Source organism: Penaeus chinensis, chromosome 27, assembly GCF_019202785.1.
Source record: "Penaeus chinensis breed Huanghai No. 1 chromosome 27, ASM1920278v2, whole genome shotgun sequence".
Lineage (NCBI taxonomy): Eukaryota > Metazoa > Arthropoda > Malacostraca > Decapoda > Penaeidae > Penaeus > Penaeus chinensis.
In genome coordinates this window covers 13,845,787-13,852,583 of record NC_061845.1, presented here as the reverse complement: position 1 = coordinate 13,852,583, position 6,797 = coordinate 13,845,787, and the positions used below count along the sequence as shown (strand labels likewise).

The 6,797-nt window shown below is 39.8% G+C and overlaps 1 protein-coding gene across 1 annotated transcript in view; it reads right to left on the bottom strand.

The window, feature by feature from the left end:
• LOC125039575 (peroxidase-like) overlaps positions 1-50 on the bottom strand; it is a 34,918-nt gene extending 34,868 nt beyond the window's left edge. The window contains exon 1 of the mRNA XM_047633678.1: positions 1-50. This exon is cut by the window's left edge and continues 96 nt beyond it. The gene's annotated coding sequence lies outside the window, so the exon portion shown is untranslated.
• Between the last annotated feature and the right edge of the window lie 6,747 nt (positions 51-6,797).

Here is a 6,797-nt window from a genome sequence, read left to right as displayed (position 1 = left end):
TGCCTCTCCTAGTCCCTGCAATTCCAGTCACTACAGAACCAGCCAGGAGGGAGCCGCCTTCCTACTTGGCTGAAGGTTCGAGAGATACTGTCTTCTCTTCAGCCGAGCGTCGATATCGATGTCTCTTACGTAAGCGGAGGGCTCCGGTGGGCGGGCCCGATAAGAGCGTCTGGCCACTTCGCTCGCGTTGCCTCTGCCTTGGCCACAACAGCCGCCAAGGTTGCGCACCCAGAGCGTCACTTTCTCTCCCCCTCCTCCCTTCCCCACGCCCTCGCCCGTGAGTGGGTCCGCCCAAGACTCATGCCCGTCGCCTGGTTCTCCGAGGGGCGTGCCAGACGATCTTGCCGAGTTCTGTGCCCGGGCGCCCTCGCGTTACTCCTCGCGGTCCTCGGGAGGAACGATCCAGTAAAGAATGAATGGCTTCTGAAGCAGGGAGATAAAATGGCTAAAGAAGAAATTAGTGATTCCATAAACAGGCATTATTATGCATATAAAGGCAGACTCATTTGCTTGTATTAGCAGAGAGATGTAAAAACTCCAATATATATGCATTGCATCTATTTGTTTATAGGTTTCTGTTCAATCTCCTATTGACAAAACATCAATAACCTAGAATTTTGATGCACGAATAAAGAAGTAGACGCCCTTTCCAAGAATCGCCAATTAGCCAACGAAGAAGTAATTACTGCTCTTATGAACTTTGGTTAAGCATATTCCATCCTGGAGCAGCCGCCCGCGTGACGAGACCGCAACAGGAGATCGCGTCACGCCTCGCCACGAAGGCCGGAAGGTTCGAGAACCGGCGAGCGAGTCGGTGTCGTTCCCGGCGTCGAGAAATGGTTCGGATCTTGACCTCGTGAGCCGGAAATGGCTGGCGTTCGCAAGGTGTCGTCGTTCTTACGTCTCTTCGGGGAAGGAGTTCGAAATGGCTCACTTCCAACCTTGAGGAACCGCGTGGAATTCGGGAAAGTCTGGGTAAAAACTCCGGACTTATACAATCGTTTTCGGGGGCGTAGAGTTATACAACCGTTCTTGGGAGTGTGTGGACGTGAAATGCAGATCAATGGGTTGAAAACCGTAAGCACATGCACTTTGTAGAGCATTTCAAAAGTAAGGGACCAGCACTACAATCCCGATTAGCCTAATAGAGCAGCTAAAGCGAAAGCCAAAGAGAATCGGATCGGTAATTAACCTTGAAAATTCTTCGGTACACGCACGCCGCGTACTCATTCACTGGCGTTGGGAAGAGGAGGGGAGGGGGTAGGGGGTGATCGGAAATGGTTTAGGGTGACGTAATGAATCGCTAATTTCCTGTCTTTCAAAACGAGGCTCCCGACCCTCGTTCATGTGCCCGAGGGCTTGTCGTTTGCGGCCGCCTCGTGTCCCTTTTGTGCGATGTGGGGCAGACAAGCGTGAAAGTACTCTGGCGATTCGTGAGTACTAAGGAGAATAGGCCTAAGTGATCACGCGTATTCATATATACCCTTGAAAAAAGACAGAAAGAACAAAAGAGAAAAGAAAAAGGAACGATATAAAACAGAAGAAAGAAAAAGGAAGGAAGACAAAACAAACAAACAAACACAGGGACCTTGTTTGCAAAAACAAATGTGTACCTGCATAACGAGGATCACGACGAATACTTTATGCTCGTCTGTAGCAGAATGTGTCAAATTCATATCTCAGATCTAGATACTTCATATCCTCTTTACTCCGGTAGATAAATTACACGACGCGAAAATTAAGTCTGACGCTCCTACTTGATAAATTGTACTAAGTGCCTCGCGTCGTTTTACAGAGCAAACTACCTTGGAGGTTTGTTTGTTGTTGTGTTTAGACTACAGAGATGAATGAAAGATAAGCAGCGAAAAGAATGATGTGTCTGGCGTCCTTTTCACGGGCTGTGGAGATCAGTTGCTTTGTTTGCGATTGATCTCTCTTCTTCAAGGAAAAGTCATGACTTCTGCATTTTATATCTTTTGCATCATTTAATCTCTTTATCTGTGAGTAGATTTTGCATTTAAGTTGGACATGTAATAACTATTAGACATACTAAACGCAGGATCAAAGGTAAAACACAGGATTCTCGGTCTGAAGAAAATGAGTTATTATTTATCTTTGTTCAGTGTTGTTCTTGAATTTGTTTTTTTGATTGTTTTTACTGTTATTTAGATAAGGTCCTTTTAGTACTCGATTGATTTCTGAAAATAATGAAACTGAAAATGACCCATGCATTGCCGAACATAAATTTCTATACAACTACACTAAAATATCAATAGCTGGGGTTTATTATTAATTTCGGCACTTACATAGCGCCCCTTTTACACGAGCTGACTTCTCTCCTTTTGAAGAGTAAAGCAAACCGTTGCATAGCCTATGTTTTGAGGCCAGTTTATACATCGCCTGCCGCGGTGAAACGATCGATCTCAATTACGTGCTCCTCATTCATTAAAAAACGAATGAATATTCTAAAGACTTTCTGTCTCTTTCTCACTCTTCCTCCCTCTCTCTTTTTTTTCTCCCTTTCAATGTCACACACACAAACACACACACACACACTCTCCCTTTATCTCTCTCTTCCCCCCTTCTCTCTTACTCTCCTTCCTTTTTCTTCTGCTCCTCCCCATACTCCTATCCTCCTCCCTCACTCTCCCCTCTGCTCTCCCTCCCTCACACTTTCTCCCTCTTTCCTCTACGCAAGACGCCTCCGAGGTAAAGACAGTCTGGAAAAGGCCGCCCAAGTGACGCATCGCTTTCCACCTCTTTAGAGTGAGAGCGTGACCTGGGAGGAGGAGGGGGGGGGGGGGGAGCCACGCCCTTACCACCTGTAGCGCTTCGCATAGTGCCACTCACCTCCCCAACGAACCTTTTTTTTCGCTCTGAAGTTAATTGTGGTGAATGATTTTGCGTTAAAGCAGACAGACATACTAAAAAATGGCTATACCTCATTAGGTTTCAAAGATTCATAGATGGTGAATGCAGATATAGTCTATTTTCGGCGAGCATCCAGTATAGGTGGGAAAGCGGAGGTTTGAGGGGGACGCGAGAGTCACGTCGACTGAGATTCACAACTCGCATCGCCTCTCCTCTGCTCTGGGGCTAACATAGGCCTTGGGATCCTCCTGCTTCCACCCTCGCCTTCTTTCCGTCTCGCTATCTCTACTGTATCCTTTGTTCTATAAATTAACTTTTACATTGTCCATATACTACCTGGCCATAAACTCTTTTGTTTTATACTTTTGTTTTAAAAAATAGATTATGAATGAATAAATAAATAAATACATGTATATATACACACACACATACATAAATTTATACGCACACACACACACATATATATATGTGTGTGAGTGTGTGAGTGTGTGTGAGTGTGTGTGTGTGTGTGTGTGTGTGTGTGTGTGTGTGTGTGTGTGTGTGTGCACACGCACGCACACAAACATTATATCATATATCATACATATATATATTATACACATTTATAATATATATATATATACATACATATATATATATATATATATATATATATATGTGTGTGTGTGTGTGTGTGTGTGTGTGCGCGCGCACACACACACACACACACACACACACACACACACACACACACAATCACACGCATGCACATATATATATATACACACACACACACAAACATACACAGACACACACATGTACACACACACACACACACACACACACACACACACACACACACACACACACACACACACACGCATGCATATATACACACACACACACACACACACATACACACATATATACATATACATACATATATATATATATATATATGTGTGTGTGTGTGTGTGTGTGTGTGTGTGTGTGTGTGTTTGTGTGTGTGTATATATATATTTGTGTGTGTATACGAGAATAAGAAGGTAAGTACATATGAGAATTACTGATCAATCAACCTGTGTTGACTGTCATTATGTGAATTACGCTGGAGAAAATGTTGACAGCTGATCTACGTCCCAGGTGCTCTACTTTCTAAAGGGACAACTGAAAGCTGTTGTGATCATTGTCCTTGGATCATTAGCGAAAGTAGGGAAAAAGTGCCCGGCTGAAAGGCAACAGAAATAGACGCAGTTGGGGGAGCCCGTAAATGTTTATTACCTTAACGGCAGATGAAAGTGAACGCTCTGCTGATCCCACTGAAGGCGACAGTTGCGCTGTTATTGTTGCCATGAGAAGGAGAAAGCGAGGGGGTAGGTGCGGTGGCAGAATTATCCTTAATTGATCGTTTACAAAAATACTTGACGTGTCTTACAGAGAAATGTCTGTTGTTAACAGTAGACAAATGCGAATGCTAACGGTTCCACAGAAGGGCGTCAGTTGCGTCATTAATGCTTTCAAGAGAAAAGGAAGAGATGCCGGGTGGCACAGCTATCCTTAATTGCTCCTCCGCAGAGAGGTGTGCCGGAGAACGTACTCGATTCCGGCTTTATTTTTAGATGAGTCAGTGAGAAACCAGCTTTACATTATTGTTTATTATCTATGAAAAGCAAAAGTTGTTCGAGAGAGCAGGTTAAACAGAATCATTAATAGTTATGATTATGGTTGATATATATACAGGCACACACACACACACACACACACATACACACACACACACACACACACACACACACACACACACACACACACACACACACACACACACACACAAAGACACACACACACACACACACTCACACACACACACACACACATACACACATACACACACACGGTGAAGATGGTGAAGATGACGTATAAACGTGTCTTTAAGTATACACGTCAATCGTTTCCTGCTCCACTTCCCGCGTATTTCGCCAGTCCCTCTCCACAGTGACGTTCCGGGAGGCGACGAGAGACAGCCAATCCCAAGAGATTATTTCCGTCTCCCTTCGTCTGACAATCGGCAAAGGAGTGTCTGTGTGTCTGTCAGCAGTGCTTTTCTTCGTCATGCATGATCGGACTTTCTCCGTCGAGCTGGCTTCGAACGCGACCAACGCAATGGAAGACAAGATGATTCGGATTAAAACCTTCCGTTGCTATGTCATCTGATGCTAATGGCTCGTCAATTTTGCCAATACAAGAGAGTATTCGTATTCAATTACGGTCATATCAGGAGGTCATATGTCCATTCAGTATTTTGATATACGCAATTACCTTTCTTTATCATCAAGTGAATTACTTGTCTTTGCAACGACACTGCAATACGAAATGGAGTGAGTGTCGCCTTCCTTCTGCGTCATTGCACGTTGCATGCACTCAGAGCTGAATAGTGCATGTTTTTTGTGCATTACTGTGTCGACTTTTTATTACATTATTAATCTTTACTTTATTTGTTTTCTAAAAATTATGTATTTAATTGTTTTAGATTTCCTATTGGCTAATTATTCTGTCGGTGTGTCTATCCGTATATGAGTTATGTTTTCTGTTAATTGATTTCCTATTGTGATGATGATGTTGATTATACAGAAAAAAATGATAATGATCACGGCGATGACGATAATGATTGTGATAATGATGACAGTACTTATGATAGTTATGATAATGAGCATGATGCTGTTAATCATAAAGATAATAATGATGATGTTTATGATGAGGATGATGATGATGATGATGATGATGATAATGGTAATAACAATAACAATAACAGTAATAATAATAAAAAATATAATATAATAATGACAAAAATAATAATGATAGTAATGATAATAATGATGATAATGATAATAATGATAATGGTAATAACAATGGTATTAGAAATAATAACAATAAAAATAATTATAATAATGATAGTGATAATAATAATAACAATAATAACAGCAGCCATAATGATAATAATAATAATAATAATAATAATAACAACAATAATAATATTTATAATAATGATAATAATGACGATGATAATGATACCAATAATAGCAACAATAAATAAAGAACAATAATAATGATAACGGTAATAATGATATTGATGATAATGATGATAATGATATTGATAATAATGATGAAAATAATATTGATAATAATGTTGATGATAATATTGATGATAATGATGATAGTAATAATAGTAATGATAATGGATATAGCAATGATGATAATAAAGATAATAATGATAATATAACATATAATAAAACAATACTGCTAATAATGATATTAATAATAATAATGATAATAACAACAATAATAATAATAACTATAGTAAATGGTAATGATAATGATAAAAACAACACTAATAATAATAACTATAGTAAATGGTAATGATAATGATAATTATAACAACAATCAGAGCAATGATAGGAATGGCAGTTACAATAAGACTGTGAACAATGACGATTTCAACAGGAGCAGCAACAACGATAATTATGATTATATATATTTTTTTGTCACCAATACTATTCTTTTGTTGTTTTTATCTCCTACTTGGTAATTTAACTTGTCAAGCAAACAGATGATGACATGTAATAATAACTCCAACATGGTTAAGAGGAAAATGTAACAAAATAAAAAGGAAAATAAGTTATTTCTATACGTCGGCAAGGTACACGACAATCATACGGACTGTAAATGTACAGATGTAAACCCTATACGTGTCAAACTCCTTTAATTAATAACATTTTAAGCTCTAGAGGTATGTTTGCGAATGGTATGAGGAATGACTAACCTTGCTTATTCTTTGCCTTTTATAGTATAAGGCAGTAGTTCCTAATTAAGAGTCGCCTAAGGGTCAAAACTAAATAAAAAAATAAAAGAATCCACATTTTGATTTTGAGTAATGTAGCTGATTTATT